Genomic DNA, 11360 nt, shown 5'->3' with positions numbered 1-11360 from the left:
AACTTTGCCTAAGAGTCCCAACAAAAGGTTAATGTCTTAAGTGCTGTTAAATGATGTGGGTATTGAAGAGACCTTGTTACAACTTCATTGCATGTAGACCAAAGACCCCTCAGAGCAGGTGGATCTTGGACCTGTACTGCTCATGCCAGGGGGCTGGGATGATTTTGAGGCCTGTTGTGTGACGTGGAAAAGCCACTCCTGCTGCAGGGCTGGTTGGTACATCCAAGTGGTGGGAAGCATGTGTGCACACAGTTGTGTGAGCACTGTAAGTTACATGGTGGCTTTCCTTGCTGTGGTCACAGCTCATAAGACCAAGGATTGTTTCTGTCCCAGGTTGCTGTGCTGCTCTTCAGGCACTTGGAATGCAGCCTCCTGTGGGCTTGAGGGTTCTGCCTGGACTAACCACAGGGCCATGACTGCCACTAGAAGAGGGACAGTGGACCAGTTCTGCCTGGTAAAACCACCTCCACATGTACAGACAGTACCCTGGTGTCCTGCTGAGAGCTCTGTGCACTCCAGAAACTACAGCTACAACCCACTGTTGGTGATGGCTGTGGAAATTGCAGAGGGAAGACCTGGAGGAATCCTGAGGAAGCTGGAACTGTTGAAGAGCTGCTTAACACTCAGAGCTCTCCAACAAGCCAGGCTCCTTAACCAGGCTTCCTGACATGGAAGTTACAGTTCAGTGTCACCTGGACTGCTTCATACTGCAGCTTCACTGGCTCTGTCTCTCAGTATTCCTGTTAGGAAAAAGAAAAAGTTCCAGCTCTTTTTCATCTGCCATAAGAGGTTTGAGGGCAGAATTTGACTTACGTGAAACTCCTGGTGACAGGAACTCTGCCTGTGAAAGGAGGAACATGCTATACTTGCTTTATTTGGGTGTTTAGCATGACTTTCATTTAACTAATGAAAAATAACACTAAAAAGCACTTGGTGCTTACCACCCAGTGTCAGTAACATTCACCTCAGCTGAAGGCTCCTGCTGATATTTAGAACAGGTCCTCCAGTGGAGAATTAGACAGGAGTCTCTTCTGCTTACTACCCTGTTAATTATGGGGAGACTAAAAGCTAAAATTCACACATAAAAGTGATATGTTGGTGAGTAAACAAATTAATTGGGTAGACCACCTCAATCTAACTTCTTTTCCTTCCTGTTGAGTCAGATGCTTGTGGACTAGGTGAGTTAAAGTCTGGAATCTTCAGCAAGAGTTTGTTTATAACCTGCAGAGGACAGGAATGTTTGGTTCATAGGGAAGTTTTAAACTCTGTACTTGCATACATGTAAAAACCCAGTTGATGAGTGACTTGTTTGCTACTTTAAAGGGATTTTTGGGTGTGCTGCTGAGACCATCACAGTTTGGTAGAAGGAGAAGGCACTAATGGCTTCTCCCCCCTGTGGCTGCTTCTCAGCACTTCTAGCAGGTTAGAAGCAGTAGAAAGATGCTGCAGCCTGGAGACCCCCCCCATCTGAGTGCTGTTCTGTTAGATCACTTGTAATCACCCCACAGTGTGGGGCTGGTAGCTGGGTATGCTTGTGCAAACAGGGAGAGCTCCTTCAGCTGGTAAGGGTTGGACTGTGCCTTTTATTTGAGCTGCTTGGAAAAATGTACAGTAGGTATTTTTGCTTCCCAATGCTCTGATTCCTGCATGCTCTGCTGTTCCAGAGTTGTGGATGTAATCTGTTCATGAGCTGTTAATGGTTGTGTCTTACCTGTGCTTGGTGATTGTTTCCCCTCCAAGCATGAAGGAAGAAATTGCTTAGAGGTTTTGGACTCTGTAGAAGAAAAAGAAAAAATCCTAATGAAGTGACTCAGTCACTTAGGGAGGCCTTTTTCCTTCATTAAAAAAACCACAAACAACAAGAAACAAACATAGAAACAAAACAAAACTCCCTAGGAAAAACAGTATTAAAAGTGGGGGGCTGAATTTCAAATAAGAAATGAAAAATCAGGCAGTAAGAGGTGAAGACTCCCTGTTCTTCAAGTAAAATACAGCAAGTCAGGGCTGAGGTTGGATTCTCTCAACTTGCAGAGTATTTAATAGTGTCTTAATAGATACTACAGTTTAAATGGTGATTAATGGAAAGTTTCCATGGAATGAGTATCTCCAGGGCTGCAATGTTTTGAGAAGTAACAGTAGTTCTTACTTCAAGCCTTTCAGGTAATGCACAGTAGGGTCTATCAGGCTGTGTAGGCTATAAATAGCACTGGACCTTTATGCAACCCAGAAGAGAGGTTCCTTTCCGTTACTTTTACTCCTAGTTCCTGTGTTAAGTGCAATTCACTTTGTAAATATACACATCTCTTGATTTTTGTGCATGGTTCCTGCTGTACTGTGGATATAAAGACTGCCCAATCAGCCCGTGTGCGTCAAGTTCTGTTCCAAACCCAACGGCAGGATCAGGTGCGAACAGCGTTTGTGGCCGGGGGTGCGTGACCCCCAGAGCTGCTCGAGGGGCTCTTCCCATCGCCTCAGCTCTCGCCCGAGGCTCCGGGGCGCTCCCGGTGACCCGGGCTGTGCGGGCGCTGCTGCGGGGAGCCCGGCACGCGGTGCCCCGCGGAGGGACGGAGGAGCCAGGGCCGGGGGCTCCGCTCTGCTCCGGGGGGGTGAGGCCGCCCGGCGCTGCGGGAGCGAAGGGGGGGCCGAGGTGCTCCCGGGGCTGCGGGGGGGGGGGGGGGGGGGCAGCGCCGGGGCCTCCGGGCCGCTCCCCCGGGGTCCCGGGGGCAGGCGGGGGGCGGGGCCCGGCGGGGGGCGGGGCCTCCTGCCGAGGCGCCATTGGCCGGCGGCCGTTGCCAGCGTGGGCGCGTTGCGACGCCGGCCGGGTCCAGCGCGCTCCATTGGGCAGAGCGTCGCTGACGTCACAGAGCGGGGCGCGGGGATTGGCGGTCGCCGGCGGGTGGGCGGAGCCCGGCGGCCGCAGGAGCCGGCGATGGGGCGGCGCGCGCCGCGCTGAGGGGCCGCGGGCGCCGGGACCGAAGGTACCGGGGGGGGGAGGGGCGGGCACCGCGGGCTCGGAGCGCACCGGGACCGGCCCCGCTGCCGGGCGTGCCGGGCCGGGCTGCGCTCCGCTGCGGTGCTGCGGAAGCTGCGGGCCGAGGCGGTGCGGCCGCCCAGGGGGTGGGGACTGCAGGGCCCTGGCAGCCCTCCCGGTGTCCCGGTCTGTCCGGGGGGCTGTCCCCGCCGCGGGGCCCGGCAGCGCCCCGGTGTGTGGCAGCGCCCCGGTGTGTGGCAGCGCCCCGCTGGCCGGGCCGGGCCGGGCTGGCCGCGCTCTCCGCAGCCGCCTCCCCGGGAGCGGCCTCTCCCGCGGGAGCAGCTGCACCGGCCCGGGAGCCGTGCGGCCCCTGCGCGGCCTCCCCCGCGGCGGCCCGAGCCCTGAGGCTGCGGCCCCGCGGGGACGGGCTGACCCCGGCCTGGAAACCCCGGGGGGGCGGGTGGAAACATCACCTGGGAGGAAAATGTAGGCCCTGGAGCTTTGGAGCAGCGATTTTTTACCTGCTCATCGGCCTTCACCTCCCCAGGGATAAGGTCCGTCGGCAGGTGCGCTGCCTCGGCTGTTTTCTCCTCTCTCGCAGCGCCGCTGGCTCGTGTTTCTGGGGCACGTTCTGAGCCTCCTGGGCGCTGCGGGGCCCGGCAGGGAGTGCACTGCCCTGTACCTAGAGCTTGTTACAGGGGTCTCCCAAGAGGAAGAGTTCAGTGTGACAGCCAGACTGGAGAGCTTGTCACACTGGTGTGTTGGAGCAGCAGCTGCCCTGCCCTGGGGCATGAGCTTGGAGTTTGTGAGTGGTTTTTCTTAAACTGGGACCTGTCACTCTAAACTGGTTTTCTTGAGACAACTGGTAGGAACAGACACCAAAACTGCTCATTTGTGGGGTTTTCTGAGGGATGAGCCTCTGATTGTGACACTGGAGGTGCTTTTCTCTCAAGTCTCAAATATTTGCTCTTATCGTATGAGCATGTTCTCTGTGTGACTGGGGAGACCAAGATTATAAACTGAAGAGCCACACAGTGGCCTTTGACTGAGACTTCTTGCTTATCTGTGCAACTGCCTGTGCTGTCAGTACCCACAGAAGTGGTTGTCACCTAAACATGGAGTGACACATCTGTGCTATACCTTGCTAGTGCTCTGAGGAGAGTCCAGGCCATGGGGTGATTTGTCCCGGTAGAGGAAGCCGTGGGGAAGGTGACAGGAGGAGTGTCTGTAGAGTCAGTGTTGATGGTGACTGAGTGGACATGCTAGGGTTAGTCAGACCAGCTCTGGCTTTTAATCAAGCTTGTTTGTATTCAGTGCATCATCTCTGCAGTGTCCAGAGACAGGGCTTCCCTGCCCTGATGTGTCGTTTATTTGCTCGTGCTTCAGGGACTGTTTGTATCCCCCTCTCAACCCTCCCTCCTACCAGCCCTCGTTTTCTTTGGGACTCTCATTCTTTTGCTCCTTTCTCCTTCCATCAAGCATTTCTCTCTGTCTCTTTCCCTTCCAATACAGTTTCTAGTGCTTTCTCAACCTTTTTTCAGGTTCTTGTCAAGAATGTGAGTGATGCTGTTGAGGTTGGTTAGCTTTGATGGTCATGACCAGTCCCCTTTGTCCATCCTGGTTGTGGGGACATATGACCCTGCTCAGCTGCCAACGTGGCACGTGCACAGAATAATACTTTTAGCAGCTGGATGTCTTAGCCTTGTCTTTCCAAGGCTTAAGTGTTTGAATACTTTTTTGCACCTCCAAAGGGATATGGAGGCAGCTGCAGGGAAGGGTGTTTGGAGGACTAGAAGAGTGCTGGTTTCTCAGGTGCATTTGAAACTCTGTTGGTATGTCTTGCTTCGGAAGCAGAGGCTTGAAGAGAAAGGAACTGGAAGATCCCCTGGTGGTGTGCACTGTAACAGTGAATTTAAGAACTCCAGTTGAGGACACAAGGTCTAACTACCCACACACACACTCTGTGGGGTGTTACAGGCAGCCTCATCAGTCAGGAAGTCTTGACTTTGCCAGGAGTGAACCAGGTGGCACAGGAAGCAGCCAAGTGTGAACTTAATGTGGATGCCAGGGACAGTAAATAGCAGCTGTAAAACTTGGGTTGTCCGTGTGTGGTGAGCTAATTAACACCACTGGCAGCCTTTAAGTGGAAACAGGAAAAAAAAAAAAAAAAGCATTGGGACTGATAGTTTCTTCTTTCTGATGTGTTTGCCCCCCTTTTTTTTTTTTCCTGTGGAATTGCACTGAGGCTGCAGAGTGAGGTCACCCCACACTGGATGCCAAGCAGACCATGCAGATGAGCAGTATGACAAATGTACTGATTGTAAACAGCTTCCAACAGAATTCCTGCCTTAATAGATGCTGTGAGAGGGGCTTTTCTGTTCTAGGTTATTGCTGCTGCCCCAGACCAACCAAGTGCAGGACATGGTGGTTCCCTGGGAGGAAGTCAGCATGGAGCCATTGAAACAGTGTGACCAAAATCAACCCAAAATGCATCCAGTGCCAGCTGAGCAAGTTAAGGCTGCAGGTCCTCAGGATGTGACTTTGTGTATCTGCCTGCAGAACTACTAAAAGTAAAATGTGCATTTAGGGGCTTTTTTCACTATTGTTTAAAATATCTTGGCTTTTTACACTAGAAACCACAGAGCCTTTTCTTAGAAGATCAAGGGAGGAATCAGGCATCCTGAACTGTAAACTCCAGGATGAGTTTATTTTTCCCCCACTTGACTTTGACTCAGCTTTGGATATTTGGAGAATGCAGAGTTTCCATTTTCTAAACTGTTGTTTTCCCCCCTCAAGACTGAAGTTCACAACTGGTCTGTCTGTCTTTCCTGCCCCCAGTCCTATTTACTCTAGTTGACTTAAGCCTCTGCGTGCTTTTAGCTCAAACCCTTCCCATGAGAGAGAAATTATCTCTGTTGACATATGTTTGGCCCCTGGAAAACACCACTTCTAAGTTAGTAAAACCAGGCACACAGTCTCTGTGATGCAGAAGAGAAGCCATTTGAAAAATAAAGCTGTGGGTCACTTTTATGTGAGGGGAATGAGCACAGCACCAAATGAATGTGAAGGGCAGGCAAGCAGTTTCCATGGAGTTTGTGTAAATTAGCTTTCTCTGGTGTTAAAACAATGGATTAATTTGTGCTGAGGCACTCTTTGTGCCTTATTGGGACAGATAATGTCACACATGTGGAGAGCAGGTTTTCCACCTCCCCAGGTCTGGTCTTGTTCCCTGCCCAGCTTCGGCTGCAGCAGTGCTGCTCCCAGTGGAGGATGCTGTCACATTCACTGTCAGCTTTGTTGGGTTTGCTGCAGTTAGACTAGGTCTGCTCGAGCTCATCAGCACTGTGGCAACAATTGCAGCTCTGCTGGGAGAGGTAGTTACCCCCTTGCTGAGCCTTTGAGAGAGTTCTTGGCTGGTGATCCTGCTGTTTAAAACCTGGGAAGTGGCTACTGAGCTTCTTAGGTTTTTTTTTTTCTTTCTTGCTGGTGGAACATGTCTCTCTACAGCTGTGATGGTTACAGGTTGTGAGCTCACTAAACACTGATGGTAGAGTGCAGGATGGCAAAATCCTAAAGGCATGGAGTGACAAAGTGTCTCAGGGCAGGGACTGAACCCTTTGTGTCCTCTAGGAAACTGAACAGCCCTGCTGGAGCTGTACAGACCTGCAGGTCTTCCTACCTGTCAGTCCTCCCTGCACTAGGCCTCTCTAGGACAAGCAGTGTTACAGTTTGGGAACAGTGATTTTTGTCCCCATTTTCAATCAAAATAGGCATCCATAAGTTTTCTTCCAGATTTTATGTAACAATTCTAACTCAACTTGTCAGTTCCTGCTTTAATACAGGATGCTGATGTGTGGTTAACCTCGAGGACAGCCATGCTGGAACTGCTCTTGAAATTTTAAACAGTTGTCGTGAAGTCAGTGATGGACTGAAGGAAACATTCTCCTGCTGTTCCTAGAAAGAGGGAATGAGGGGCAAGGAGCAGTACTGGCTTGGCAAACGTTAAGTACAAACAAATCAAACCTAGTTTCTAAGGCACTTCTCTGCAAACAGGGGAATGCATCAAACTCCTGCAGTCTTGGCTTTTAACACCTCTTTCTTTGAAGCCTTAAGGGCTTTGGTCCTATTTCAGCTGAAAGCTCTTTGTGTTTGGATTTGGGAGTGGTGGAAAGGAGAAAGTAAACTACAATTCTGGACTGCTCTCACTTTGTATTTCCTCCTGTTTTTTCTTGTACTTCACTGTAGACAATTCAGTTGAGACCTGTGCCTCCAGAAAAACTAGAAATGCAGCCTAAACAGAACATTGCAGACTGAACTGGGAGAGAGAGGCTGAGATTTTGTAGCACTGATGCCAATGGTGAAGTTTCAGTTCAAGACTGAGGAGGAATTTGTAGTGGTGAGGAGTGGGCAGAAGGGATATGCTGGTGAAATCAGCCAGTCCTGCTCTTTGGCTGACCATGGAGAAGGAGAATGGTCTCAGTTGGTGCCTACTTTGGAGCTCTTGAGGTACATGTGGGTGGTGGGGTCAAAAGTTGCAGTGGCACCTTTGCTAGGAAGCTCTTGAAAAGAGTTTGGGATTTATTTTGGGATGCATTAAGAAAAGTGTGGCCAGCAGGTCAAGGGAGGTTCTCCTTCCCTTCTATGCTGCCCTCGTAAGACCACATCTGGAGTGTTTTGCCCAGTTCTGGGCTTCCCAGTTCAAGAGGGACAGGGATCTACTGGAAAGAGTTCAACAGAGGCTACAAGAATGATGAAGGGATTGGAACGCCTGCCTGAAGAGGAAAGGCTGAGAGACCTGGGGCTGTTTAGTCTGGAGAAGAGAAGACTGAGAAGGGAACCTTATCTACAAATACCTGCCAGGTGGGTGTCAAGAACGGGCCAGACTCTGTTCAGTGGTGCCTGTGATAGGACGAGAGGAAACAGCACCAAGTGACAACACAGGAATTTCCACCTCAACATGAGGAGAAACTTCTTTCCTGTGAGGGTGACAGAGCCCTGGGACAGGCTGCCCAGAGAGGCTGTGGAGTCTCCTTCTCTGGAGACTTTCAAGACCTGTCTGGGCATGTTCCTGTGTGATCTGCCCTGGGTGTTCCTGCTGCAGCGGGGGGAGGGGGTGGACTTGATCTTCAGAGATCCCTTCCAACCCCTGTGATTCTCTGAAAACTGACCGTGCTAAAGAGATCTGTACAGTGAAATAGCTAGATTGAAAAATATAGATGAGTTAAATTCCAGATGAAAAGCAATCTGCTGGAAGACTAGCAGGCTGCCTGGTCTCCAGCAGTGGGAGCGAGAGGGGCTGGGATGTGCTGGCAGGGATGTGCTGCCAGCTCCAGTTTCTCTCCAAGCAGAGCATTATTATTTGTATAACCATGTAAATGGTGCTTTACAAGCCAAGGATAATACTGAGGAGAATGTAAGTTCTCTCTGGCATGGGATTCTCAGTCCTAAAATAATGTTTTGCATCCTTCTGAGTGATGCCCTTTGAGGGACTGACTGGTCCAACATTGTGTGGGTGCTTCTGTGTTGATCTGGTGCGTGTGTTGCTGTTACAGGAAGACTGTGTTGGTATTGTTGTTGTTGTTATTCTGATGTATTACCAAGAACTGGAAAATCAGTTTGTTCTGAATAAACTGAAACTGCTTGGGAAGTGAGTGAACAGGACTGGGGAGTCCTTGAGTTTTTCCAGTGCTGCAGATGCTACCTCTCTGAAGGGAGCTCCCTGCAGCCATGGGGTGAGGAGGCAGTATTTTTGTGTTATTGCTGCAGTTATTTTGGTAGAGGACATGGGTGCAAAGAGAAGTGAGAGGCCACACAACTCTGGTGCCTTCAGGAGGCAGCACTGCAGGTGGGAGCAGTGCAGGGATGTGCTTATGGGTGGGGGGAACAGTTGATTTCCCCACAGATGGGCAGCACTTCTGCAAGTATTGCTTTATGGGCAGAATAACCAGTATTTTTCACCCTGGTTCGTGATCTCAGGAGAGCTTTAAGGTCTTGCTGATGCATTTCTCTTTCCTGCAGAAGGGGAGGGATAAAATACAGAGGAAGAGGTGGGTAGAAGGTCTGTGTAGTTGCAGTACATGGTGAATTGTGCTGCTGTGCACCTCGCAAAGCTGATGTCTTTTGAATACTCAGAGGAGCAGCAGGTGTTTTCCATGTCCCAGCTGCTTTTCAGTTGTTTCCTTATGAAACTTGTTATTAAAATGTCTGCATGGCAAATTTTTGGTTGGAGATATCCTCTGCAAAGAATTTTTTCTCCTCATGTTGCAATTCGTTATTCCGGATGTTGGTGATTAAAGTGCAGTAAACTTGCCTTTCATATGGTCTTGTGGCAAATAACAAGTCTCAGAAGATCTGAGATAACTTTGTTCACACTCCAGCTGTAACACATGGTCTGATCTTTCCCAAGTACAACTTCTCTTCTTCTGTGTTTGGAAAACAAACTGATATGCCATCAAACCATAGTCTAAACAATCGAGAGTTCAGAAAGCTTCTAGAATATGCCTAAAGAGTGTCTTGGTATCAAGAAGTTTTGTCCATTTGTGCCCAGGAGGAGCCCAGTAAGTGGAGGCTGTGCTACTATTTTGCTGCTGCCGAGTTGTGTTACTGCAGTAGTTGAAAGGCAGCAGAGCTGTAGCCCTGGCAGTGGTAGAGAATGTACAAATATGACAAAGACAGGAGTCCAGAAAGGCTGCTTCCTGGAAGTATCTGACCACTGTCTGGGTGTTACATGGTTAAACTTGGAGTATCTAATGAAGGCTGGAAATTTAGCCCTAGGGAGGAGACAGGGGAGCCCCTGTGGACACTATCTCAGCCTGTATGGTTTGCTGTTGAAGGTGCAGGAGCTGGTTCCTGGTGTGAAGCTTTGTTAGAAGGTTCATGAGCTTCCACAACATTGTCCCTTGATTGATTTATTTTTTTTTTTTTTCTGTCCTCAGGGTTTATTTTGCCTTGAGCTCAGGGTCAGGTCTGTCCCATGACAGCCTGGTTCACAGCCTTGCTCCCTTGGCACTATCTGAAGAGCAAGTTAATGCTGAAGTTTTTACAGCACGTCTTCTAACTGCGACTGTCAACCAAATGTTTCAGGCAAAGCAGGAAATTGAGAAGCAGCCTGGAGAGCTAAATGCTTTCCTGTGTGTGTTCTACCAAATTTTAAAATGCCTTAAGAGCTTTTGTGTGGCATCAGGTTGTATTTTGAATGTTGGGGTATATGTCATGAAACGCTAAACAGGGCTCGTTGCACTCTGACTTGTAGGACAGTTGCATTCAGATGACCTCTGAGCAGATGACTGAAGAGATTCCTTCCCAAGTCCTGGGTGATGGGAGAGTTGTGGTGAGGTCTTGTAGCAGAATTCCCTCCTCAGTGCCTGAGGGCACATCTTGTGAAGTTTTAGAGCTATCTTCAGCTGATGGATCAAGTGTGGGCAGATCTGTGATTGGCTTTTCAGGGACTGTAGGGTGTTAGGCAGCAGACCTGCAGTGGAGTTTTCAGGAATCAGGTAGTTGATGTACAAATAACGTACTTAAACAAAACTGAAAACAAAGCCCATCAGCAGCTTTGGGCCAGTTCTTGGCTTATTTTGTTAGGCAACCTTTTAACAGAAGCAGGGAGCACTACAGACCACTCGTGGCATCCTGCCTGTGCATGTCTTTGGTGGCAGTGTCTCAGGGTCTGTAATCACTGGGGGTGTGAGGGTCTGGAGGCCAGAACTTGCCCTCCATGATAGGCAGAAGGTGGGGTACCCTGCCAGTCTCCCAGAGTGGACTGGTTGGGCACTGCAGCCACCTGCAGCAGCAGAGCTGGGTGCTGAAAGACTTGCTGCAGGCTGGGGTTGGACTTGGGCCATGGAAAGACGTCTGTTAGCGGGATGAGACGGGACGTGTGGGAGCAGGTGCTTAGATGTGGTGAAGGAAGCAATTCTTTGTACTTATCTCCCTCAAGAAGTTTGTGTTCAGATGATCCTGGGGCCCCAGGATCTGGGAAATCCTGTTCTCATGTTGAAAAGGAAAGCATTGATGTTTGGAAATGCCCTGTAGCAACCAAAACCCTTCAGTTCATTGGTGACGTTTGCAGGATCACATGATTAGAAGACACAGTGTCTGCATACCCGAGTTAGCTAAAATGGATTTGAAAAGCAGACTGGGTGGCCTTGCTCCTAGGGGCTAAATACCAGCTTGTGTGAGCAGCAGTCAGAGCTCTGGCAATCTGCAGATAGGGAGTGCGTTACTAGCTAAATTAAAAAACAAACAAGCAGACAAAAAAAACCCAAAAAAACCAAAAGAGGTACTTGTGTACAGATGGGTAGATTATGTTGGCTACAGAACTTGGTTATCTCCTGGCAGCACTGTGGGAGGTGCCAGGTCTTGGTTATAGTAATCAGGGAGAGGAAGA

General features: G+C 49.9%; 1 protein-coding gene across 2 annotated transcripts in view; it reads left to right on the top strand.

Moving 5' to 3' along the window:
- Positions 1-2902: 2902 nt before the first annotated feature.
- MARCHF2 (membrane associated ring-CH-type finger 2) overlaps positions 2903-11360 on the top strand; it is a 38518-nt gene continuing 30060 nt past the window's right edge. The window contains exons 1-2 of one of the 2 annotated variants that reach the window (XM_051639906.1): positions 3654-3776; positions 7629-7831. The gene's annotated coding sequence lies outside the window, so the exon portion shown is untranslated. Of the gene's footprint in view, positions 2979-3653; positions 3777-7628; positions 7832-11360 lie in introns of those variants that run through there. The other variant, XM_051639905.1, reaches the window with a different exon arrangement.

The sequence above is a fragment of the Apus apus genome, chromosome 24 (assembly GCF_020740795.1).
Source record: "Apus apus isolate bApuApu2 chromosome 24, bApuApu2.pri.cur, whole genome shotgun sequence".
In the NCBI taxonomy this organism is placed as follows: Eukaryota; Metazoa; Chordata; class Aves; order Apodiformes; family Apodidae; genus Apus; species Apus apus.
Note: the sequence above shows the minus strand (reverse complement) of the source record. Positions and strands in the feature narration are given on the sequence as shown.